This window comes from Notamacropus eugenii, chromosome 7, assembly GCF_028372415.1.
Source record: "Notamacropus eugenii isolate mMacEug1 chromosome 7, mMacEug1.pri_v2, whole genome shotgun sequence".
Classification (NCBI taxonomy): domain Eukaryota; kingdom Metazoa; phylum Chordata; class Mammalia; order Diprotodontia; family Macropodidae; genus Notamacropus; species Notamacropus eugenii.
This window is the reverse complement of record NC_092878.1, coordinates 53,717,209-53,744,527: the sequence shown is the minus strand read 5'-3', so window position 1 is coordinate 53,744,527 and position 27,319 is coordinate 53,717,209. Positions and strand designations below refer to the sequence as shown.

The following is a 27,319-nucleotide window of genomic DNA, read 5'->3' as shown; positions in this document are numbered from 1 at the left end:
AAAGAACTTAGCACAGAGCCTGGAACACAGTGGTACTTAATAAATGCTTGTTTCGTTTTTTCCTTAGGAATTGATTGACCATCAATGGTCTGAGCAGTCCTACGAAATCTTTATTAACCATCAGAATCTCAGATTTAGGGGGTGGAAAGGATCTTGGAGTCTAGGCCTATAAGCAAGGACTTTCTTTATATTGTGCTCTAGCATCTTGGGACACTTCATCCTCAGCCCATTTATTACAATCTGGACAAGACTATCCTGACCACAGGATTACAGATTCAGAGCTAGAGTTCTAAGTGACTTTAAGAGACTACATTTTCCAGATCAGAAAATGGAGCCTAGAGAAGTTAAGAAACATGTCAGAAGTAACTCAGGTCTCAACTAGCAAAAGCAAGATTTGAACCCAGGTCTTCTGACTCCAAATTCAGAACACTTTCCATTATACCATGTTGACTCCCCTGTCTTTTTGACAAACTCAAAAAAGAAATGACTTTGTCTTTGACTCCTAAAGCTACCCCCTTATAGGAGCGAGGCCTTTTTACTTCTTGTAGAAGGTATGATTTTAGCTGGGACTTGAAGGATCAAATTCTAAAATTTTCTCATTCAGGAGTTCTCTCTGATCAAAGATGCCGTTTGTCCATAGAACTGCCTTTCCAGGTAAACAAAAAAAAACCCACTAAAAACAAAAAACCAAACAAGCATAAGTCTGTCTTTTATCACCTGACCCTGACCAGTGTGGAAGGTTTTGAGGAACAGTCTGTTCTGGCCCAAAGATCAAAATTCCTTCTCCAATGACCTTAACAACCTGAGAATTGGAAAATGTGTTCTAGCTATTGACAAAAACTCTGTAACCATCAAGTCCTAAATGCTGGCATTTCTCTTTGGAGGTTCTCCAAATAGGTCTGAAACTCAGCACTTCCATGATGCTGGCTTACTTCATGCCATAAATATCTCAAGGCAGGCAACAAAACCCTTCATTCTGGGTGGTCCAGCAAGTGGAGTTGTAAATCTTCTTGTCTTAAGAGCAAACAGGTTACTGTGGGACAGTTGGAATGGGCAGGCACACAGCTGGGTTTCAATGATGCTAGATTGTGTTCAAAGCCAGGTTGTTGTCATGGAGTTTCTATCGAGGGAAATAGGGGAGCAGATCCAATATTACCAACATAGGAAACTGGTACTTGTCACCAGGAAACAGGAGTCATTAGGGAGGCTAGGGGCTAGGGACATGGAGGTAGAAAGAATGATCAGTAACAAATAGGAGCAGAAAGTGTGAGAGCTCTCCATAGTCAGACAATTGTTGAAGAAACAGTATCTGGCAACAGTCAGACAACTGCTGAAGAAACAGTATCTGCTCACACCCTGCAGCTGTGGTGGTCCTGGCGTCTGGACACACAAGCCTCATTCTGCACCACTATCCCTTTGTTGTTGAGTTTCTGAACCCAATAAGCAGGTCTTACATTTGTCCCTATTATTTTTTTTATTAGATTTGGGATATTCATTCCAGCCTGTTAAGATATTTTTATATTTCAGTTTTAATATTCAATATATTATGATTTCTCCAAATTTTGTTTCAGATATGATAAACATGCTTTCATACAAGTCACTGATAAAAAGGTACCCAAAATGGCCTGACTGTTATCACTCCTTACCCTACCGAAAGGGAAGCTAGACTGGGTTTATTTGGTTGGTTTTTAAACATTAATCCTCCCTACTTCAGATTATATCAAAGGCAGTGCTAAGCAGGTTCCAGGCCCTAAAATGACATTAAACTTTGTATAATATCTGCCAAATCTGTTATTATCAGATTAATTACATTACAGCAAAATTTGAACTTTAATTTTCTTATAATGAGAAATCCCTGTGGCTGTATTTTGTTTTTTTAAAATTACATCCTTTTTCAATTAACAAAAAAAATCTCTCTTCTACCTGCCCACACCACAATGAAAAAGAAAAACAAAAGCCCTGTAACAAGCATTTTTGCTTTCAAAATTCTTATATTCCTTTCATTTATTTGTTTAAATGTTATATTCTACTGAGGCAAATACAATGGCAGGGATTGTTTCTTTTTATCTTTATGATCTTACTCTAGTGCAGTGCCTTGCACAAAGCAGGCACTTGACATATATTTAATGAATTTAAATGAATTTGAAGACAGTAATCAATATACCGGCAATTCAATAATCCACTTATAGTTATATATTATTTAACTTCTCTAGAACTTAGCTTCTTTAAAATGAAGAGGGTTATCTACCATGCAGCAAGTACTTTAATAGTTTTGTTCTTCTGTTTTATTCTGATATGAGTCTGATAAACTATTTTGTGAAAAAGTTTGATTTTTAAAAATTCTTTACATTACACATGTAATGTACTGCCTCTGAGGTTATCTCCTCCAAATCACACTTTTAAGTTGGGTCTTGGAGGGGAAGGAGCAGGAGCCAACTACTTTATGGCATTCTATGGAGGTATGTGTATTCCTGAAACTATATCTCATAAACTCCCATTAGTGCTTAACCTTTAATAATTAATAAGCAGACATGATTATCTAAAAGTGAAAGCATTTGCTGAGAAGACAATTGTAAGAAGTCCCTTCCCCTCCCTCAAATCTGAGGCACATTCTCCCAGTACTACATAGCATCAAGGAGAAAAATGAACTCACACATGGTCTATACTTATAGAGGATACATATGATCCAAGAAATTCATACTTCTGACACTGTGAGGCCCTGATATCCTTTTTCTTCATTCACATTCTAGTCTCCTTGGCATAGTGTATCTTCCAGCTGTCTCATTTTTCTAGGCTCCCTTGGTCCTGTATCTTTATGCAGCTCAACTCCTGCTAGGCAAAGCAGGCTCTCTTTTTGATCAAAGACCTCATATTCCTCACCTGCCTCAATTCCCTGCTCCCTGCTAGGGACTATAACTCTTAATTGGTGGCTATGCTGATGGCGGAGAGGGGAGAAGAAACCCCCCTCCTTTCTCCAAAAGGAAAAGGACAATGTCCTCTCTAGGTGATCGTCCTCCCATTTCTGGCTTTCTTCTCTGATGCCAGAGGTGACACTTCTAGAGCTACCTCCTGCCTCAACTAACTCCTTATAGAATGTCCCAAATTTTAAAGGACCACAATGGAGGCATGACTGATCCTACACCAGACAATAGCTAGTTTCTTTTTATTACGCCCATTTTAATTGGAGAACTTCTTCACACCTTACCAAGAGGTTTAGACACATTTTTGCACTTTAAGACTATAACATCTTGAAGAAATTAAAGCTATCTATAGTCATTTGAAAAAATGTTCTAAATCATTATTGACTAGAGGAATGCAAATTAAAACAACTCTGAGGTACCACCTCATACCTATCAAATTGGCTAACATGCACAAAAAAAGGAAAATGTTGGGGAAGATGGAGGAAAATGGAAACACTTGCATTGGAACAACTGGAACAACAATGCATCGTTGATGGAGTTGTGAACTAATCCAACTATTCTGGAGAGCAATGTGAAACTATGCCCAAAGGGCTATAAAGCTATGCATACCCTTTAACTTAGCAATGCCACTACTAGGTCTGTACCCCAAAGAGATCATAAAAAGGGAAAAAGACCCACATGTACAAAAGTATTTATAGCAGCTCTTTTTTTGTGGTGGCCAAGAACTAGAAATTGAAGGGATGCCCATCAATTGGGGAATGACTAAACAAGTTGTGGTTTCTGAATGTAATGGAACACTATTGTGCTATAAGAAAATGAGCAGGCTGATTTCAGAAAAAACCTGAAAAGACTTACATCAACTGATGCAAAGCAAAGTGAGCAGAACCAGAACATTTTACAGAGTAACAGCAACCTTGCGCCATGACCAGTTTTGACAGACTTAGCTCTTCTCAGCAATACAATGATCTAAGACAATTCCAAACAACTCAAGATGGAAAATGCTATCCACATCAAGAGAAAGAACTATGGAGTCTGAACGAAGATCAAAGCATACTGTTTTCTCTCTCCCTTTTTTTCTTTCTCATGGTTTTTCCCTTTTGGTCTGATTCTTCTTTCACAACATGACTAATGTGGAAATATGTTTAATATGATTTTACATGTATAGCCTATATCAGATTGCTTGTTGTGTTGGGGAAAGACTAGGGGAAGAAAGAGGAAAAAGTTTGAAACTCAAAATCTTACAAAAGTGAATGTTGAAAACTATATTTACATGTAATTGGGGAAAAATACTAATAAGTGGGGGAAAAAAAAACCCATAACATCTCACTGACTTTCTAACCAGCTTTCTTATTTACTGTAATTTCATCAACTAGCCTGGTGGAAGAGGAAAAATCCATTAATCAGCAGTGTCCTCATCATCTTCCCCTCTGTTCACTACACCAGTAACCAGAGAAAGTTCAATGACCCTTACTGAGATAGGAGATGCAGAACTACTTTTGAACTCCATGTATATTATGTAAAATGTTACCTTTTTAAAATTATAGGACAAAGAATTTGGAGATGCAAGAAGAATTCAGTATAGTTAGTACACATCAACAAACATTAGGATTTGACTTCTGCTATTAGATTCAAACGTCCCAAGAAAGATATGCATTTGCTAGAAAGTTCACAAACTCCCATGCCTACTCACCCGCCTGACAGTCATTAGAATCTTCACAGGAGAAAAAGGAACATTCACTATTTAAGGAGGCTGTGGGCAGGAAAAGGGAACAGAGAGGGTGGCACCCATGCCACCTAAAAGGTGGCAATGGCAACTTGCCAAATGCTTCAGCTTGTGACCTACTATGAAAAGTCAGGGATTCCCAACTACTAATACACTGGTGTGTTGCAACACTTTGATGCCTAATGAAAACACTCTGGGTATGTCAGTAAATCACAGATTTCCCCAGGGCTGCCTATCTGCCCCATTTTTGGCTTCCGACAGTCTTTGAATTTGGTTTCTAGTCTCCATCTAAAGCTCATAAATCCCATTTGAAGATCATACATTTCATATAATTGGGGCATTAAAATTAGGAAGGAAAACACAGCTACTTCATTTTAACATGACATTTAACATGAATTTCCAAATTATATGAAAAAGAAAATTATATTTAAAAAATAAACCATTCTGTTTTTTAAAAACAAGCCTCTTTCTATTTATAGCAAATAACTGCTATAAATAGAGTAGCAACAGAGAGAATAGCAAATGCAATAACATAGTGATTATACACCTAAATATAATAGGACTATTCAACAAATTCATAGGATAGAAATAATGCCATTATCAACAACTACTTATGCTGAAGAACTTCTGCACGGAAGCCAAAGGGACACAAACATATACACCAATGTATTACAGGTGTGTGCAAGGTAACAAGTATGTGGGAAAATACTAGGAAATACTGACAGAGGACCGATTAAATTTCTGTAATCATCTAACCAGGAGTAGGGAACCTGCAGCCTCAAGGCCACATGTGGCCCTCTACATCCTCAAGTGTGTCCCTTGGAATCCAAATTTCACGGAACAAATCCCCTTAATAAAAGGACTTGTTCTATAAAACTTGGACTCTGTCAAAAGGCTTCACCCAAGGACCTAGATGGCCATACAGGCTTCCCACCCTTTAATGTCATCTGACTTGACCTCCTCTAAGATCTACAGGGTATTTTCTTAAACACATTAACTCTCATATTCATTCAACTACATGCAAAGCCCAATCCTGAGGAAAAAAGAGAAACCTTAGAAAAAGAAGAAACAGAAACATAAGATGAAGTAGGGCCCTCCCCCATCCAGATAAAGGGAAGAAATAACAGAAGGTTTCATTTCTTTTTTGCCTCAAAAAATCATCAGGCAATTCTTTCTTCTTTAATATTTTGCTCCTTAACCTCCCTGGAGAAAGATGAAGATTGTTTCTTGCCAATGTACCCCAGTAACCAAATATAAAGGTCATTACTTTTGCTTTCTACCTTCCAGAGATAGCATAACCCCCAGGTGATTTCAGGCTTCCTACGAGGAAAGTATTTTCGGCATTAGAGATATAATTTGAACAATACTGTGAACTCTCTCACAAGCAATATAAGCAGCTCTACATACGTACAACTTGAAGTATGGCTCCTGAGATGACAATTAGTTACACAAGTCAAGCAGCTTCTTTGCTTAGCTTCCATAACTAAAATGTTGCAAGTAATATCGAAAATGGAAGAAAATCTGATTCTAACTGTATGGTAATACAACCTTTGGGTGTATTCAACTATCATTCATTTTACAAGGTGGGGCGATGAAAGAAGCAATTTCAAACTCCACATGCTAAAAAGTGAAATCCAGTCATGACCAGAATGTCTGATGCTTTCTTAATCACTACTTCACATCCCTGTATCTCAGAATTTTCACCCAGCACCCAATGGAGTTCACAATAATGGAACAGCAAAAGTACTTAGAAGATACTCAAGCCAGCATAAAGGCAGTTAATAGTGAAGTATAAAGCTTAAACCACACAAGGCACAATGCAATATTTAGCAGACAAGTTGTTAACAAATTGAACCTACAGTAGTCAACACCACTGCTATCTCATTAATTCTTACCCTTTCTGCAAAGTTCATAACATTAGATTAATTATCCTGTGCCTCTCCCATCAGGGCACCTGGAACAATGGGGACTTATTATAAATCCAAAGAGGCAGATTAAGGGGAAGTAACATCCCCCCAAAATGCAGGAACAGGGGCAAAAGGGAACCAGAGATGGCACTGGATCTCTAAGATTCTTTCCTCTCTTCCCCCTAAATAAGATATTTTATGGAAAGAATCCCAATGTTTATGAATCACTGCTACTAATTATGTTAAATAGCCTGGACAAGAGAGCTAATCCTGTACCAGGAGAGAAGAGGCAGAAATAAACTGGTCCTCAATGCAATTTGAAAGCACTGTGGAAATTTATTTTGGAATTGGTCGTATGATTACATGATCTCATCTATCTATCACTCTACTTTTTAAGCCCAGTTTTTTCTTGAATATAAATAAGCAATGTGCGCACTATGCCAAACTATAATCAAATTAAGGTTATTTTCCTTAAAGATATGGGGAATAAAATGAAACAAAAAAAACAGTAAAGGACGATAACATGCCCCCCCAAAATGTACATTTTGTTCACTTGTGCATATTGCCTAGAACAGCAAGTATAATAACAATGCTAACAATGGAGTTAGAAACTTTCCTTGCCACATGAAAATGGCCAAGTTACTTAACCTCTTTAGGCCTCAGTTTCTTCATCTGTAAAATGGGAATGATGATGCTTACACCACCAAACTTTCAGGGCTATTGTGAGGGAAACACTTAAAGGACATACATGAAAATAAATTGTATAATTACTTTTTAGTATTTTTTTAATTGAAAAACATTTGTTTTCTTTCCCTCTTATCCCCTTCCATGGTTATTGTTATTCATAATACTAGCTTATTGGATTTCTCATTTGCTATATATATTTCCTCTTGCTAACTCATTTTGGAATTTCTAGATATACAGTTGGTGGTTCATATAAATTAAGTAGAATGATGAAAAATGTTTCAAAGATGCAAATAAATGGAGATCAAGAACTAATTTGCATGATTATCTTAGATGTTCACATCATAAGCTACAAAGAATGATAATAAACATATTTGTTTCAGGGGTAAAGATCAGCAAACATAGCAGGACTGTTGATCCCAAAAGAGCTAAACTCCAGTCTCTAGGTAAAGTACTTATACTAGATTCACCAAATGATTATGAATCTTCCTTTCATAACATAACAAGGTATTTTCATCCAACTTATCCTGTCTGATTGTGGGACATTTCCCATGTGACTGCTCTACCTTCCAATAAAAGCAAAGCTGCCTGCCCTTAGAAACATAAGAGAGATCACCAACACTAGCCAAGGAGACAATGATGCAAACTCCCAGTGGCTTCAGCTAAGTCACTCTTTGGGGCCGGAAGAGCAAGTGGTAAATCCTATGGGAATGTCAGGTTTCAGAAGTCTTTGTCTTGTATCACTGTTAATCTACTCACCAGAAGTTTTAGGACATGAATTCTGTCTGTCCTCTATGGAGATACTAGTCATTTTCTAGAGAAGAAAACCACTGTCTACAGTACTAGCCATTTCTCTCCAAGTTTGTTCATTACTACTGAACCGATCAAGACAGATTTCTAGCTCCCCAATAAAAATGAACAAAATCCTATATAATAAATTTTGTCTATCTCCTTTTTTACTGTTATTAATACCACTGTTATTTTTACTATAATTCATTAATTCTATTAATGCATGTAATAGGGTTTTGGAGCATACTCAAATGACCTAACATGGAGGTACCTACATGAGAGATGTCAGGGACCTGCTCTCCTAGAAGACAGTCTGTGTTTCCCTACCATGAGAATGGGAACAATCTTTTCCAATTGGCTATGTGCAAGAATAGGCTACATTTTAAAAATTACCAGGATGGGATTATCTCACTCACTTTCCAGCAGGATCCAGAGTGGGTGATGATCCTGTTTATCCACAGCCCAGGTGCTATGAACTGAGCTGGGCAGGGAGGAAAACTACCTTTCTCTCCCCTCTTTTAGGCTCCATGGCTCCAAGGAATGCTCTTGGGGCTTTGTTCTGGGTAGAATCTCTAGACCTTGATTGGAGTTATATGGTGACCTTGGAGGGAAGATTCTGGGCTGGATGTTACTGCCAGCCCTCTGAGAATCCAGGCTTTGGACCTGGAATTTAGTTGGGTGCATGATCTTTATAGGAACTAAGCTAAGCTGTGAACCTAATTCCCCTCTCCTCTCTTGAGACTAAGATGATACAAGAGAGGGCATTATTTTCCCTACCCCACTGGAGGGGGGCAGTATTTTTTTTTCTTGTTATACCTTTGAAGTAAATATTTCTTTGTAAAAGCTAATCTGAATGTTAAGTGGTTAAGTGGAACTGGGGAACAGAGGATCCCTAAAATAAAAGGTAGGAGTTTGAGCCAAGGCAGAGAGAATAGACATCCTCCAATTCCTCTTAAGGGTACCAGGGAACCCTTAAATGTAATGTAATGTCCTTCCTGTATCTCTAACAGTTAGGTAACAGGTTCTAGGAAGGAACAAAAGGGTTATCTAGAGTCCAGGTATTTAGATCTGTGTAAAGAAGGCTTGGCTTTCAGTTTGCTTTGTCTAGTTCAGGGGTTCTTAGACTTTCATTTGTTATAGCCAGAGGTGGACAGGCAGTCTGGTGAAGCCTATGGATCCCTTATCAGAGCAATATTTTTAAATGAATAAAATAAAACATATGAGATTACAAAAGTATAATACAGTTATCAAAATTTTTAAAAAATTCACAAACCTGAAGAGCCAAGATGGAAGAGTAGAAAGACACATATATTCTAGCACTTCCCCCATAACCCACAAAATACCTGTAAAAAGTGACTCTCAACAAATTCTAGAGCAGCAGAAACCACAGAACAATAGAGTGAAAGAGGTTTCCAGCCAAAGGAAACCTGGAAGGCCAACAGGAAAGGTCTATCCCATGGGATGCTGAGCAGAGCCCAGCCCTGGTCATGTGGCACTGGGAAGAACAGGACCTGAACAGACCTCCAGGGCAGAATTCCCAGCAGGGAGGGTCCCAGATCCCTCAACCCACAAGTGACAAAGAAAGCTCCAAAGGTCAGTGTGGGAGGACTTTCCCAGCTGGGTGAGAGGGGAGTGGGGTCTCCCTAGCACTGGCTCCAGGCAGTGGCAGAAGCTGCAGCTGAGGCAGCAGCAGTGGCAGCAGCCTGGGTCCATTGTCCAGACAGCTAAGCTTAAAGCCTGAGGGGAAATGAGCAGCTGATCTGAATATCAACCCTCAGTGGCAGCTTGCCTCCACCCAAAGCCCCTGGGGGAATTGAGCAGCTGATCTGAATCTCAGCCTTGAGCATGGTAGTAGGGGGAGGAGGAGCACCAGGACCCTCCTCTTGACAAAGGATTCAGAAGTCAAGTAACTGACTGGGAAAATGTCCAAAAAAGAGAAAAAAAAATAAGACCATAGAAGGTTACTTTTTTGGTGAACAGGTATCTCCTTCCATCCTTTCAGATAAGGAAGAACAAGGAATACTGTCAGAGGAAGTCAAGGCTTCTGCCTACAGTACCTCCAAAATGAATATGAATTGGGTTTAAGCTGTAGAAGAGCTTGAAAAGTGAGTCAGCAGCTTGCTAAAGGAGAACAAAAAATGCTGAGGAAAATAACACCTTTAAAAATAGGCTAACTCAATTGGAAAAAGAGGTCCAAAAAAGCCAATGAGGAGAAGGAGGCTTTAAAAAGCAGAATTAGCCAAATGGAAAAGAAGGTTCAAAAGCTCACTGAACAAAATAGTTCTTTAAAAGAGAAATTGGAGTTCAGGGAAGCTAATGACTATGAGATAAATCAAGAAGTTGAAGAACAAAACCAAAAGATTGAAAAAATAGAAGATAATGTGAAACATCTCATTGGAAAAACAATTGACCTGGGAAATAGATCCAGGAGAGACAATTTAAAAATTATAGGACTATCTGAAAGCCATGATCAAAAAAAGTGCCTAGGCATTATCTTTCATGAAATTATCAAGGAAAACTGCCCTAATATTCTAGAATCAGAGGGCAAAATAAATATTGAAAGAATCCACCAATCACCTCCTGAAAGAGACCTGAACAGATAAACTCCTAGGAGTATTGTGGCCAAATTTCAGAATTCCCAGGTCAAGGAGAAAATATTGCAAGCAGCTAGAAAGAAACAATTCAAGTATTGTGGAAATACAATCAGGATAACACAGGATCTGGCAGCTTCTACATTAAGGGATTGAAGGACTTGGAATAGGATATTCCAGAAGTCAAAGGAACTGGAATTAAAACCAAGAATCACCTACCCAGCAAAACTGAGTATAATACTTCAAGGGAATAAATGTTCATTCAATGATATAGAGGACTTTCAAGCATTCATGATGAAAAGACCAGAACTGAATAGAAAATTTGACTTTCAAACACAAGAATGAAGAGAAGCATGAAAAGGTAAACAGGAAAGAGAAATCATAAAGGACTTTCTAAAGCTGAACTGTTTACATCCTACATGGAAAGATATTTTTAACTCTTGAGACTTTTCTCAGTATTTGGGTAGATGGAGGGATTACACACACACACACACACACACACACACACACACACACACACACACACAAAGTACAGGTTGAGTTGAATCAGAAGACATGATATCCATAAAAAAGATAAAATAAAATTAAGGGGTGAGAGAGGAAAATATTGAGAGGAGAAAGGGAGAAATGGAATGGGGCAGGCTATCACTCATAAAAGAGATAAGAAAAATCTTGGTCACTGGAGGAGAAAAGGGAGGAGGTGAGAAGGGAAAAGTGAAGCTTACTCTCTTTACATATGGCTTACAGAGGGAATAATATGTTCACTAAATTTTGTAGGAAAATCTATCTTACACTACAGGAAAGTAGGGGAGAAGGGGACAAGTGGGGTGAGGAGGATGATAGAAGGGAGGGCAAATGGGAGAAGGGAGTAACTAAGAAGTAAACACTTTTGGGAAAGGACAAGGTCAAATGAGAGAATAGAAAAAAAGGGGGGGACAGTGTAGGATGGAGGGCAATATAGTTAGTCTTACACAACTTGACTATTATGGAAATATTTTGCAAGACAACACATTTATAGACTGTATTGAATTGCTTGTCTTCTCAGTGGGGATGGGTAGGGAGGGAGGGAAGGAGGGAAAGAAGGGGGAATTCAAAGTATTAGAAATGAATGTTGAGAATTATTATTGCATGTAACTGGGAAATAAGAAATACAGGTAATGGGGTACAGAAATTTATCTTGCCCTACAAGAAAAGAGAGAAGATAGGGATAAGGGAAGGATGGGGTGTGATAAAAGGGAGGATACATTGAAGGAAGGGGTAATCAGAATGCAAAGTATTATGGGATGGGGAGGGGAGAGATGGGGAAAAAAATTGGAACTCAAAATTTTGTGGAAATGAATGTCGAAATCTAAAAATAAATAAATAAATAATATTTTGAAAATTTCACAAACCTCAGATTAAAAACTGCTGTTCATTCTAGGTCAGATCAGTAATGTCAGGACCACAGAATTCAAACTCTGAAGATGACACAAAGAATCAAACAAGAATCAAGGCAATTTTACAAAGGCAAGATCAGTAATGAATAGATGAAAATCTGAGGAAAGGGGAAATACAGGACAGGGATGATTTATTAAGGGGAGATAAGTAGTCAGTGAGTAGCTAGGTGGTACAGTGGATAGAGTGTAGTGCCTGGAGTGAGTAAGACTTTCCTTCCTGTAGTCAATTCTGGCCTCAGACACTTACTAGTTTTGTGACCTTGGGCAACCCACTTAACCCTATTTGCTTCAGTTCCCTCATCTGTATAATGAGATGGAGAAGGAAATGGCAAACCACTCCAGTACCTTTGCCAAGAAAATTCCAGAAGGGATCATGGAAAGTCAGACAGAACTGAGAAACAACAACAAGAAGGAGCCAGCAGCCAAAGAGGTTAACAATACAGAATCACTGAATGTCAGGGCTGTAAGGGACCTCACAAGCTATCTAGTCAGATCTATACCTGAGCAAGAACTTCTATAATGATATCTGACATGGTAATCCAAACTTTTCAAATGAATCCTAACAGTAAGTTTTCATTTTGTTTGTGAATGTTGTTGTTGAGTTGTTTCAGTTGTGTCCAACTCCTCGTGACCCCATCTGGGGTTTTCTTGGCAAAAATACTGGACTAGCTTGCCATTTTGTCCTCTAGCTCATTTTACAGATAAGGAAACTGAGGCAAACAGAGTTAAGTGACTTGCCTGGAGTCATACAGCTAGTAAGTGTCTGAGGTTACCTTTGAACTCAGGTCTTCCTGATTCCAGGCCTGGAGCTCTATCCAATGCACCATGTAGCTGTCTTATATTATATTGCCATACCTCTAATACTCCATTTAATATCTTGAATTTGTCAAAAGTTTTACCAGTGTGATACCAACCAGATTTATCTGAAGGTCTCACCCCAGTGGCTCTCTCCAAAATTATTTATCAATTTCCTTTTGCTACAGTCCTGCATAGAGGGGCTGTGATAGGACCAGCTTCTACCAGCTTTCTCTCCTCTGACCACAACATGTGTTGGGCTAGTTTTTCCCAGAAAAAAACTGTCCCTGGGACTTGATTGGCCCAGGAGGCCAAAACTCAAGTTGGATCTCCTTTGGCACAGCTTCCTAGTAGACATGTGAATTCCAAGTCACCTGAAAAGGCCTACCCACATGGAGTAGGGGTCCTTCAGACTTGGCAGATTTCCTAAGACTGCACACAAGTCACCATATCCTCCCTACCACACACATGTAAAATAATTTGTGCAGTATCTATAGTGAAAATCCTTTTTATATTATGGTTAAGAACATCTCATTTTGTTAAATGGTGAATGACACGAGTGTCTCGTTTTATTCCCACATCAAACATGAACTAACAGGGGACTGACCTGAGCCAGACTCTCACTTTAGCAGGGGCTACAGAAGAATTTAAGATATTACTGGGCTCATTTCACTAACCAGGACAGTGAACACAAATATTCTTAACCTGAGATTCATAGATAGATTTAAGAGTTGTCCATGAACTTGGATAGGAAAAAAATTCTTTATTTCAATATAATTGGTTTCCTGTATAACCCTATGATGTATTTTATTTTGTGTATTTAAAAACATTATTCTGGGAAGGGCTCCACAGGCTTCACCAGCTGTCAAAGGAGGACATAATACAAAAACAGTTAAGAATTGTTGCCCTACACCTGCTTCATTTTCTTGAGTTTAACATCTCAATGACCCTACGGGACAAAGTGACAGTTTCTGTTCTCAGCTGCTTATTGGGAATTCCTGTAAGACAAAATAACGTACATACACAGTTAATAATCACTCCCTTTTGCTCTGAAACTGTGGGGTCTTGATAAGGGTAAAAAGGGGAGAGGAGAAAAAGAGAGATGACTCCAAAACAAAAGTCTAGCCTGTACCCCTGCCCTGGGATACCAAGAAAGGGTCAGAAGGGAATTCCAGCATGAATGGAGAGAAGATATTCCTTCTATTGTCTGAAGGAAGAAAATGCCAGGACCAGAAGACATGCATGTTCAATGAGGAATAAAAGCCTCTTTGTGCCTGCTACATTGGCAGTATTGTTCTCCTGCTATTTGCCCTGACGTAAGTATTGCCCTGGGAACATGGTCAGGGTTAGTGATCACTTTGCCTATCAGCCAGACCAGAGCTGGTCACCCTGACACATTGAACTTCAGGAGTTTGTTCAGTCGTTAGAGAATGGGTTCTGCCAAAAGTTCCAACTTGTACCAATAAGAAGGAAATTAAAACTAAACATTAACAATAGGGACATAATATTTAATGTTTGTCTTCCATAGAAAAGGCCCTTCTGCTCAAATTTCAGAGTAGTTTCACACAACAGATATGACTAAACACATTGTATAATCAAGTCTGCTGCCATTTACCTCTCCTCCCTGGTGTTTTCCAGTATTTCAGTGCTGAAGTTGTTTCTGTAACTGTTTTTAACTTCCATATTAACACCATATGCCATGTCGTCTATCTTATCAGTCAACTATTCCACATCTTCTTGAAAAACCAAAATTTAAGAAAAACAAATGTCCCATTTGTAGGATAAATTTCCACACAATTAGAGTTAAACATGGTTATAAAATAAAAGTATAATGAAAGGCTTGGTTACATGCTTTGTCATCTATTTCCTTGTAAAAGACATTTAATTTAACTGTTTAAATTAATCTACTCCAAATTCAACAACTCCTCTCATAACAATACATAGTTTCAAAATGCTTTCTATACATTACTTCATTTGATTCTCAAAACAACCTAGAGAGTGAGGTAGGTAGGAGAGGTATTACTATCCCAATTTTATAGAGGAAGAAACTGAGGCTCAGAGAGATTAAATGATTTACCCAAGGTCATATTGCCAGGACTTGAAATTTAGTCTTCTGACAAGTTCAGTGTTCCGTTATAGACATTGCTAGTCATTTCTTCCTTCCTAGATACACCGCTTCCATCTACAGATTCTTAGACTCAAGTCAATGATCTAAAAGGAAGGATGTAGGACAGTAATCATGATCTCAGACAAAGTTAAAATCAAAAGTGAAAAAACAGAGAAGTTATATTATGTGTCAGCAATATTATTCAATATTGTTTTAGACCATTTAAAATACCTAGATAGTATAAAATACCTGAGAGTATACATGCCAAAACAGACACAGGAACTATATGAACATAAACATAAAATACTTTTTAAACAAATAAACTCAGATCTAAATAATTAAAGTAATATTTATTGTGCATAGGTAAGTAAAGCCAATATAATTTTTTAAATGATAATTTTATTTAACTAATCTATTTAATGTCATCCCAATTAAATTACCAAAAAATTTTTTTACTGAGTTAGAAAAAAATAATAAGAAAGTTCATTTGGAAGAAAACAAGGTCAGGAACTTCAAAGAAACCAGGGGGAAAAGATGTAAAGGAAGGAGATTTAGCAGTATCAGACCTTAAACTACATTTAAGAGCATTGTTGAAGTATAAAAAGGTCAATTTCAATTATTTTAAATTAAAAGTTTCTTGTATAAATAAAGCCTATGTAGCCAAGAGTAGAAGGAAGGGAGAAAACTGAAGAAAAAACTGTCATAGACAATCTCTTAGATAGGATGTGATTGGGTTGGAATATTGCTCTGGTATAAGAAATGACAAGCTGGTTGATTTAGAAAAACATGGAAAGATTTGGACTTAGGAAGATGCAGTCCACCTTCAGAGAAATAGAAGGAAATATGTGTTTGAATGTATACATGTGTATGTTTATAGATATCTATGGATATGTACATATATCTTCTTTAGGGTACTAGGGGACAATGGGGGGGAAGTAAAAAGTACCCAGCAGAGAACAGAAGAAAACCAACAAAGAAGCAAAGAAAAGCTGTGCAGCTTTGAAAACAATGTGTAGTATTTATTATATAGGTTTTCTTGAAATGGAAATTTATTGTTTTATATTAAATTCTCTCTTATTTGTACATGGCAATTTTTTTCTTTTCTCATTCTGTATTTAAGTTTAAAATTTGAAAAATTAAATTTTTTTAATTTTAAAAAGCAAAGCTATAAAACTTCATACAGGCCAAATGGGGCCTTGCCTCAAACAGTGAATTTTGGGGGTGGTAGGGAACTTTCTTCCCCTAGTGACCATTGTTGCCTTACCTCACCTCTTCTGTTAGCCCATACTAGTGTAGTAAGGTACAACTGCCCCAGGGCTAAGCCTTACTCAGTGTCCCATCACTGTGGCACCTCTCTTCCAGGACTTGCCTTCCACAGCCTCCCTCACTTAAATCTAATTCAACTGCAAGTCATGGCATTGTCTTCCTGATGTCAGGGTCTTTCAGAACAAAGGACAAACCATCTCATAGGGATGAGGGCTGTGACTTCTATGGGATAAGCCACCTTTTTTCCCTGTGTACTTGAGCCGGACTGTTCTCTAAGCCTCCATATTCAACCCCTCAGCCCAGACTCATAAACCATTGCACCAATGCCACAACCATCCCTCCCTTTCAACCCAACCTATCTAGCTATTTCAACCTCAAATAAAAGAATTTCTAGTCATGACTCTAAAGTACCTTTTGGGTCTAGGCGCCTATGATTCTATGATTCCCAAATTTAGTTAGAGAGGGATCCATAATACCTCGGGTGTTCATTAGCTTTAACAAGAAACTGCATCATCATTGCTGCCTTTTAGAATAAGTGGATAAGCTGAGTACTAGGGTCAATGAACTATGGTTTAATTTTACTTTCACAAAGAAAGAAAACAATATACAGTCAATCTTCAACGTTTTTGGGGAGCAATGTTCCTAGAAAACACCTCAAAATGGGAAAGTTGATACATTGAACCTGTGGGAAATAGAGATTAGGATCCTGCAACCTCCAAAAACTATTTCACTAGAGATTGATAAAAATATACTTTATCCATATACAACTCTTCATAACATTAATTCTGATAATATGCACTTTTCTTAACACAATAACCATGAAATAATCCATAAAATACAGTACCATAAATACTGTACAGCAAATGCAGTTCTTAAAACTAAAACATTTTTTTAACCTGAAGCTTACATTCTTCTGTGTCAGATGGTGGTGTGAAGGCATTGTACTGTGTAACAAATCATTGATCTGTTAACACCAAACCCATGGCCAACAGTTGCCGTAGACATTGCAGCATTACATTTATCTAACACCTTTATTTTCTCATTAAGTCACATCGTTGACTTGGCACACTTGTATTTAGAGCCCAAAAGACATGCACTGCACTCTGGGGGCATAATTGCAACACAAAACTTGAGTTTTAAAGGCAAACAGTGAAAATATGCAACAAATACACAGAAAGAAACATTACAACAGGAAGGTAAACAAGACCAATGAATCATCTAGTAGGATAGCAGCCACTCCATAAATTGTGCCTCTCATTTTTTCTTTACTGAGCATAGCCTTGAATGTCAAAAAGAAAATGAAGATGGGATAACTGATAAAATCCCACAAATGCTTGAAGTCAGTAAAATTAAAGGAATGTTGAGGATTGATTGTATTTTCCCGAGGATCCTTAAGTAAATGGACATAAAGGAAAGTTGATAATAGATTTAAACTTTCCAATAACAACCCAAAGAGAGAGGAAACTTTTAGTTGTAGAAAGTCTGTGTTGGAAGAAAAAAAAAGATTAAGAAAGAATACTGGTCAATTTCACTTTGCTAAATAGCTGGAGCAACTGACAATAGCCAAGGGTGGTCAGTTAAATAAGTCAATGAATCAGTGGGGACTGACGATGAAATGTGAGTTAACTGTGCAGTTTCTATGTGTTTTAATGAAGGTGTGAGAATGGAAAACAAGAATAGACAGCCCAGGGCCTGAACTAGTATTCACAAAATAGAAAAGGAGCAGAGAAAAGCTTTTTAAAGCTTTGTGTAAACTCCACATGGATGATTTACAGAAAAATGCATAGGTGAGATGTTGTAGAGGTACTAGTATGTAGACTGGTGGATGAAGTACCCATCTCTATGAGATCATTGTTCCATTTTAAACATCAAAGTCTAAATATATGCAAAGAACTGAGAGTAACAGCGTTAGGGAGGGAACAAAGAGAGGAAAGTATGGAGTAGACAGATGGTAGTGGCCATATATAGGCTCTTCAGGCTTGGCCAGAGGGATCTTACTAAGGATGGGGCAGAAAATAGAGAGAAGGAATAAAAATGCTAGGTGCAGTTTGGGGCAGGAGGAAAAAATAAAGTCAAAATGGAAGAACACAACCAAGAAATTGAGAGCAGCCATGGAGGTCCATAAATGAAAGTAAATTCTTAAGAAAATAATACCTGATTTTGTAATAAAAACAGCTCTTTGGATAACCTTGTTTTCCTCCATATTTTTCTTTTTGCCCTTCCCTATCTCCTTCCCAGTAGGGTTCTCACCCTCTGCTACTTAGCTCTCCATTCCTCTGAGCTTTACACGATTGTCTAAAAGTAACTTTTTAAATTTTATACAATAAAAGGGAAAAAAAACCCTATCAACTTTAGTGAAGGGAAACTGCATGAATGGAATCCAAATGATGTAGTTTTAACATTCCATGGAATTATAAGAATTTTAAGATGATATTTTAAAAAATAGGAACACTGAAGTCCATTTTTACATATTATAAAAATTCAAAATATGCATCTTTAAAAATTATGCAATCATGACCTTTAGTTTTCCAATTTGGGCATCTCCATATTGTTCCTTATTAACACTTCAATGATATTCAATTGGTTTGGACTTTAAAATTGCTAGGTTTTCTGAGGTTGACTACTCAAGATCTTTACTACTTACAATGAGATTCAATGAAATAACAAGGATTCTATCAGCCGCATCACTTAGCACCTCTGAAAGATGTGTGATGAAGCTCCCATAATACCTAGGAAGTGCTGTAAACTTCTTGAAGAAAGGACAAGGTGTTCTTACATCAGCAACAGAGAACTGAGAAGTTTTTCCTTTTTGCTTTACTGAAATGTTTCCAACACAATCACAGCAGAGATGAACATAACTGGACGTATTTTTTTATAGCTCATCAGTTCAAGTCAGGTTGACTTAAAATATTTTTTTTTAACAATTTAGATGCTGCTTTTTGATATATGTCTTCATAGTTTAAGGAATAATTATTCAAGTCACAAAGAGAAAAATTTAAAGATGCGCAATTTTCTTGTAGGTATACTTTTAGCATCTGTGATTTCAGATGAGTGAGTACTCCACTCCCTTCACCAACATCCCCTCTATGCTTTGGTAGATGGTTTAATACATTGTTATGGTTAGAAAAAATGTATCAACTGATAGCTAACCCTCTGGTGATGAATCTCTACAAATTCAGCTAGGTTGGTCCTTAGAAAACATCTATTGCAGATGCATACTTGAAATTTTTCCTGATTGATGGGGTCTCACATAAGATCACAGGATCAAAGGATCACATATCTAGAGCTAGAAGAAACCTCAGAGGCCATCTAGTGTAATCTAGTGGCTTGGGTGATTTGCCCAATATCACACAAATACTTAGTTTTGAAAGTTGGATTTGAACTCGGGTTCTTTGACTCCAGAGCCAATGTTCTCTCCATGTATCACCTACCAGAGTTTGACCTCCACTGTTACATAGCCTTTGAGAATATAGGGTTACCTCAGTGCCAGGATAAGGGAGCAGAGTGCAACTCAATGAAATTTCTTCTTAAAGGAGAAGGAAAAAAAAATGACTCTGAAGCAAGATATAGGGCAGTGGTCTCAATTTCAAATTATATTAAGTTTATAGAATTTATCTAATTGTATTTAGATCTTGTTCTATTCAAAAATACTTTTAAATACAATTAAATACAAAGAGAAAATTGGAATTCTAATAGAAAATTGAGTTACATTACTTTATGAACTCCTCAAGCTTTAAAATCCTTGATTTACAACATAGAAATCACAAGTTTTTCCCAATGTTTGAATGAAAACCAGTTATTTATCTCACCTGTTTTGATTTAATCATTTCCTTCTAGCAAAAAAAAATCTCTGTACTTTTCCTATAAACTTTTTTAGTAAGCAACATTTTGACATTAACCTTTGGAAGTCACTTGGAAAAAGACATGGTTTTCTTTCTTTAAGAAAGAACATAATTTTCTAAAACTGATTTAAGTATCAAAAAGTGTATAATTTTGTACTTTTCTGAATCCAACCTAATTATGTCTTCTGAAAAAAATTTTTTATCCTGCACGTAACCTTTCCCCAAATGAGCATTTCCATGTGCAAAATAAAACAGAAAGATGATTGCAGATGAAACTGAGAATCTCTTATGTTCAGCTTGCTTTTAAGGATTTAATAAATTAAACATACTACTTTAAAAGCTGTCCTGTTTGTCTGTGCTTCCTTCTGAAATTCCTTCTATTCAACCTTATAGGCATTTTCTTTTAAATGCTACAGTGATCCTCTTTTCTTTTATTTTCTCTTTGGCATTATTATCACTGTCTCTCCCCCACATGGGGAAAAAACAAAACTCTTGTGAAAAATAAGTATTTTCAATCAAAACAAATCGACACATTAGCCATATCAAAAATTATGTCTCATTTTGCACCTTGAATTCATCACTTCTTTGTCAAGAGGCAGGAGACATGCTTCCTCATTACTCTTCTGAAATTCTGTTGCCTTTGTAGTCATTACCACATAGCGCGCTTAACTGTACTCTTTCTTTTTAATGAAAGTTACTCTTTTGTCTTAAGCTCTCTGAGAACATTATGTTAATCCAGACACATGTGTTTTAATATATATACACAGATACGCACATGTTACATATGTCTGGATTAATATACTTCTCTCAAAGAGCATAGTATAAATACATGTGTGTACATGTGCATGTGTGTATACATATATGCATATGTATATACACACACAACACACATTATTCATATTAAAGACTATCCTCATCTCCTCTTTTATGGGATCACAAGATTTAAAGCCAGCAAGAACACTGCAGATGAGTAAATTGAGGCCCAGAGATTAAATTATTTGTCCAAGGAAACCCAGGAAGTGAAATGGAAGAGCTGGTTTCCAATCTACTCATTTCTTTTCTTCATTAAAACCACGATGCTTTCCCCACCTCATTCATCTAGTGGGTCACATTGGATAATCTCAACACTCTGATTTATAATCAAGAACTGGCAGCACAAAAAGTCTTTGAACAGAAAAAGTAAATGCCAAAGTACATAAAGTTCATGCACTTGATTCACAGGAGAGTCCCTTAGGTGCTTACTCAGAGACTCTTTACTCTTATTTTTAAGTATAACTCTAACCAAACTTGGTAATCCTTCCCAGCTAACACCAAATTAGAAGGGAACATGGGGACTTCGATAAATTGGAGGCAAGTGTAGCAACAGAAGCATTGGTCTGCTGAGTACCTTATGGCCTTTTAGTTAAATTGCAACGAATATGTATTTCGTTTTTTCCTAATACAGAGTTTTCTAGGAAGTCACTCTGCTTTTTAGTTATATTTATGAGAATTCTCCTTACATTGGTAAAGAAAAATTAAAGGTAGTTCATCACCAACAGAATAAGTATTTGAGGAAGCAAATAGGTGAATAGCTCTACTACCTCAAAAGCCTTCAAATTTGTCAATAAAAAGGCAGCATGGGACAGAAGAATGTCAAAGATGAATTTCCAAAATTCTGCTAAATTTATATTAAACTAAGAATTTTGGTTCAAAATGTGCAAATTATCTGAAGTTAAAAAAATAAACTAAGACATTTGTCTTTTCCATCTACATGGGATAATGCTAGATCTAAAGTCAATAAGATTTGAGTTCAGATCTGGCCTCAGGCACTTGCTTAGGTATAGAACCTTGGGCACTTAAACTCTGCAACCTCAGTTTCCTCATCTGTAAAATGAAGATAATAAAAGCCCCTACCTCATAGGGTTGTGAAGATAAAATGAGATAACATTTATAAGGCACTTTATAAACCTTGGTATTATATGGTATTATATAGTTACTTCGAGTCTTTCATTGTTACAGAAATTCTGTCAGTGCAGATTCCATCCCATCTATGTCTTCTTACCCATGTACACACCTTTATATTACCCCCAGATCACCCGTAACTGATTCTTTGGTGTTCTGAGGTATACAACCATATTGCATCATTGGAAGAACATTTTTGTTAACAACAACAAGAAAAACTAAGAATTTTTGCCCCAGGGAGCAGCTTGGAAGCCATAAAAACATTATACAATTTCCCAACTGCAACTCAGTCAGTTCTCTCCCTCTGATTCAATATTGGGCCCAATACCACCCATCTGCAATGTCTGTCCCAGATATGTATGTCTACACACACACACACACACACACACACACACACACACACACACACACACCCCAATTAAATGGACTGGCCATCGTAACTTAATGGCATAATCTGGACACAAAGCATTTATCATCCTTTTAGTTTTTCTTGTATAGATTGTTAAACCAATCTCTTCTGAGTAGTTATTTTATCTAGGTATTTTAGGAAAAAGTGATGATGGGCTGTGTGAGTGCTAGATTGTCCCCAGTGACACATATAAAGGCAGACAGTCACCAAATTCCAGCTGGAATTCTAGTTTGTTGGATGATATTGCAAAAGCTACTTAAACTCCCCAAGACATAGCTTCCTTATTTAAGTCACCTGTACTTCACAGGGTTGGCATTGATTGAAAAAGTGATTTGTAAACATCAAAGTGTTACATCAACATGACTTATTATTCATACTTACATTTCCCCTTTATCATATTGATAAAAATAAAAGTCTGGTATAGTTTTAATCAGTGTTATCTAAGGAGTCCCAGGATCATCTTTAGCCCATATCTAGGGTGAAATAATATGTGTAAATATGTTTATGTAAATATATGTAAAATATTTATATTATTATTATCCATTACTATATATAAAAATGAGATAATACATATAAAGTGCTCTGCAAATCTTAATGTGCAATGTGTCAGCTATTATTATCAATTAACAAACATTTATTAAGCACTTAATATGAGCCAGTCACTCTGCTATGAAAGATACAAAAACAAAAGTAAAATAGTCCTTAATCTTAAAAAGTTTATCTTCTATGAAGGGAGACAACATGTATACATAGAGGTAATGTATACAAAATAAATAAGAAATAATTTGGAGATTCTCAGGCAGAGCAGATACTGGGTATTAATCAGAAAAGGAGTGAGGTGAGTACACACTGAGGCTGGGAGAAAGAGAAGAACAAGAGGGAAGTACAGAACCTTCTAGATAATGATTACGTAAAGAACCGCTTTTCAGATTCCGATTATCTCTCACCTACGCTTCTTCACTGGTCTACATGCAGTCCCACACAGTAATTTTCCAAACCTATTTATCATATTTTGTACAGACACAAATTTTAAGCAAAATATTTCTCTGTATAATATGTCTTATAATATGTCTTTCCACTCCTCGCCCCCGCATACACATACTTTTTCTTCCTTGAATCAAGCAATATGTTACCAGAAGATCTCCTGTACTAGAACTTAGTCTTTCCCAAGGCAGGCAAGGAGTAAAGGAACAGTCAATTGCTTATAAATGAGAGAAGTTGAGTAGAGCAAGAACTGGTCGAGTGTTCTCTCTTCTAACTCCATCCAGTTATCTGTCCATCACCTCCTTTCTCATCCCTCTCATCCCCATCTGACTTTCCTTGGATTAGAAAAGTAGGGTTGTTGGTTCCCCCATGCAACCTTAGGAGAAGAAAAAAATTGAGGGATGGAACAGCTGTCTGGCTCTTCTTGTCCCGGATAAAACATTATGAAACCCCAAAGACGAAACTTGAAAGACTATCCAAAATACAATAGCACTTTAAAGTCATTTACAAAAAACTGTCTCCCCTCATTCTCTCACAAATACACATGTATCTTTGCTTAAAGTGGTTTCTCTATATGCCATATCATTTAAGAAATTTTTCATTAGGGACAGAAGTAAGATTTGAAGTCAGTCTAGATTACAATTAATTTTACTATCGATTGTTATGTGTGACAGTGTGGGTGGTTAATCTTACCAACAGAAAAATTTGAACACTAATGAAAGTTGCTAAGAGTAAGAAGTCTCAGATATGCAAGTAATTTCCTACTTGTCATAAAATGAAAATATAAAGAAAAATTTGTGCAAGTGAACACCAAAACTTGCCTCAAATCTTTATAAAGGTTTTCCATGATCTCCACATAGGACCCAAACTACAGGACAGAGGCCACGTCTAATCTTTGCTTGCAAAGATGAGCATTATCTTGGGTTATATTATTTTTCATAAGGATTCCTACCTTTTGAACTAATTTATAAAGACTACTATTGTCCTATGCTCTTCTTGAAACATGCTTTTTATATTGGATAAAATTTAATAGATCCTCTTCTCAATTTTTTGGCCATTTCTTTTCTTCTCCCGGACAACCATCAGTTCAACTCAATGCCCATTAGCATATACCATGAGGTGATGAGCATCACGGGATAAGAGTAAAGCAAAAATGCACCAATCCTGGAGTTCCTTTTAATGACATAGACTGTACTACATTCACACCAGCTCATCTTCTGCAACTCTTGTTCATGCGCTCCCCAAAATCATTGTATAGGAGGGGTGCATAATTAAGCCAGATAAACTCATTTATGAAAAAGCTATAAATATGATTTATGATGTTACCTTTATAAATACTTTGCACCATTTTTAAACTTTGGTTACAGGTTTGATAAAAACATAACTCCCATGAGAAAAACAAAATGATGAATTTCTTCACATTAGATATGCATTTCAATCTTTCATTCTTGACTTTAGCAGCCATTTTTTACTTGTCAAAGAATGTTAAGTAAGTCTGGTAGAAAATGTTAAATTGTGAGTCAGTGGACCTGAATCTGAATTCTAGCTCTATAAATTACTTTGTGTGACAATGAAAAAGACTAACCTTCTCAGGTCCTCAGTTTCCTCATCTTCAAAGTAAGGGGAGGGGTTTACACTATATATAGTTTCTAGGGTCCCTCTATGATTAAATTTATGATCTCATGATCCTAAAACATTGTATAAAATTATATAATTGTCCCACAATTCTAACAGATGTTTTAAAAAAATCTCACTTATACATTGTTTCTATAGTACATAACAGTGCAAAGACCATGCATATTATGACCAAGATAACTGCCAACCTTATGCCATTCAACTCAATATCAACAGAACTGGCTATTAGACACACATGCGTATCATGGCTTAAGTAACAGATGCATTTCTAAAATGTACACAAATCAAATTGTTATTGAATATGGAGTGGATAACATGGCTAAGTTTTGATTATTACCATCCTTAAAATTTAATACTGATGAAATTTTTAGAATTGCAAAGGACTTTAGATATCATCTCACTTAACATCCTCCTTTTATAGAGGAACAAAGTAAGCCCCAGGGAAGTGAACTGACTTCTCCAAGATCACATAGCTTATTAATAACAAAAAAGCAAGATCTAAAACTCAGGTCTACTGACACCTTCAGATAAGTGCTCTTTCCATATACCTTGCTATTTCATACCAAGAAGCAATTGTGGTGGATGACAGCGAGGTGAATTTATACAAGTCCTTTCCTCTAAGAGTTATTTTTTTAAGATAGTGCACCTTTGAATTATCATTTCTTAGATTTATATGGTGCCCATCTTCAGGAATGGCTCACTAACCTTCGCAAGAGATCACAGAGTGAGGTAAATAGCATTACTCTTTCCATCCGACAATCAGGAACAAATGAATTACTGAGAAATACCGAAGGTCATTCAAGATATGAGTTGCTGGGGTAAAAGCTGAAGGTTAAAAAGTCCAAGACCTACCTACCAGAATTCAATCTATTCATCAAAAATATTAATCAGAGGCACTTTCTTTTTATTGACATTTTATTACATTTCAACCAATACTGAGGAATATAGTATAAGAACAACATTTGACATTTTTTGTTGTTGTTTCGGTCATGTCCAATTCTTTGTGACCCCATTTTGGGGTTTTCTTGACAAAGCTACTGGAGTGATGTGCCGTTTCCCTCTCCAGCTCATTTTATAGATGAGGAACTAAGGCAAATGGGGTGAAGTGACTTACTCAGAGTCACACAGTTAGTAAGTATTTGAGGCTGGATTTGAATTCAGGAAGATGAGTCATCCCAGTTCCAAGCCCACTGCTCTATCCATTTGACATTATGTTGCTAAAAAAAAATTTTTTGCCCACAATGTTAAATTATAGTCCCTCCAAAATGTCACATCAAGCTTTAGATAGCCATAGCTTAAAGCTGATCATGAAGGGCTAATCCCCAAATTCCAGCAAACTAGAAAGAGTCTAAAAAGATACTTTAGGTCCAGATAGTTAAGCTATCAGGTACAAGAAAGTCAATTAAGACAGGAATAAACAGAATGGTAGGAAGGTGTGGCATTAACTCGTAAGATGGATTCCAATCCAGGGACAAAATGCAGTTTACTCTCTGCCTTTTGATATTGCCTACTGAACATGCTTGACCTTGGGTCCATGGGGACTGATCAGAGACAGAATAAGGAGATAGGCTGACAGGCCTATAGTGTCTCAGTTTAAGAAAATGACAGAGATGCTAAGACTATCTTTGACAAAGTTCAGTCCTCTTTACATTTTCATAGCAAATAAATGGGGCCACGCACCCTGATTTAGTCTGGTCTTCTGAGCAACTCTGTAGGTGAATGTTTATACTATTAGGAAAAGCTATTATTTTCTTAAAGATCTCTAGTAAAGAAACTTCCATAACTTTACAAAGCAGTTCTGTTTAGTGCTTTATGACTTTGATGCAAAAAATTTGGGGGGCTCAGAAGTTGCAGGATCATAGATCATAGATCTAGAAGTTGCAGGAAGGTCCCTTAAAAGTAATTTAGTCCAATTCTCTCAACATATCCAACAATGAAATCTGTCTTCCCTATTCTGATTAGGGTAATCATGGGGATAAAAGGAGGGCAGAGTAAGAATATATAGGGTAGAATAAAGATCACACACACACACACACACACACACACACACACACACAAACCCGTAAGTATAATAAGGTGGTCCTACAAGTGGCCACTGGAGGGCAGTTGAAAGCCAGGGACAGGTGCACAACAGCTGACTACATGACAGAGAATAAGGTACCAGGATGGAAAATGCCTAGGGTCACTTCCACAAGTTAGTAAAGAAATCCAGGTCAGGATATAATTCCTAGAAGATAGAGAACAACACAGGGATGTGATCCAGAGGAAGAGGACATGAATGACCACACT

The 27,319-nt window shown here is 37.0% G+C and overlaps 1 protein-coding gene across 5 annotated transcripts in view; it reads right to left on the bottom strand.

The window, feature by feature from the left end:
* FRMD5 (FERM domain containing 5) overlaps window positions 1–27,319 on the bottom strand; it is a 363,021-nt gene that overhangs the window by 260,796 nt on the left and 74,906 nt on the right. The gene's annotated exons all lie outside the window — the stretch shown is intronic.